Raw genomic sequence first — 828 nt, 5'->3', positions numbered from 1 at the left:
TTCTTGTTATGGCTCTCACTTCTTTAGGGTATATACCTAGTAATGGGATGGCTGGGTCAAATGGTATTTGTATTTCCAACTTTTGAAGGAATCAGATCTTGGCTAACTTTTAACATTTAATGTATTTTTTTACATTGTTAATGCTTGATTGAGTCATTGTAAGACCATTGAAAGCAATTTCAGAAGTTATTATTTCTTTCTGAATTAAGCATAAGTTCTAGGAAATTACTCTTTTTTTTTTTATCAAAAGTAACAAAAAAAAAATTTTAGCGGGTTACATTGACATTTATAACTGCTTGCACTTAAAATTACTAACACTGACATATTATAAACCAGTGTTACTCAAAGACTGTAATACTCTCTGACTTTCTCAAGTATGTGTCCCTGTGAGAACATTTGAGGTGTTCTTTCCTTTCACCCTAACAAATCCTAAAACCTTTATCATAAAGCCTCATATCTTGGATGAATGGTTAGGTAAACTGATAATGAAAAGACAACTCAATCTAATTATAAAATACAAGGCTTATCCCCTGAAGTGGCAGAAGAACAGGAGAGAGGATTTCCTGCTGCTTGTTTCTGTCTGTGAAATTGATAATGAACCATTGCAGGGGCATTAGAACTACTTGGTACAAATTATCTCAGTATCTTTATTGTTGACGATAAAATTCAATTTCAGAATCTAGTAGCAGAATATATAAAGCTTTATTTTGGAGAAGCATAAATCACCTTCTGAAAATACTTAGCAGGGCAAAACCATCAAATAAAAATTTTGAAAATACTACAAAGAATTAGTGGTATGGGATATATCTTTTCAGAATATTTGGAGTA

This window comes from Orycteropus afer, unplaced genomic scaffold, assembly GCF_000298275.1.
Source record: "Orycteropus afer afer isolate SDZICR_OR568_19922 unplaced genomic scaffold, OryAfe1.0 scaffold00070, whole genome shotgun sequence".
Classification (NCBI taxonomy): domain Eukaryota; kingdom Metazoa; phylum Chordata; class Mammalia; order Tubulidentata; family Orycteropodidae; genus Orycteropus; species Orycteropus afer.
This window is presented reverse-complemented; position numbering follows the sequence as displayed.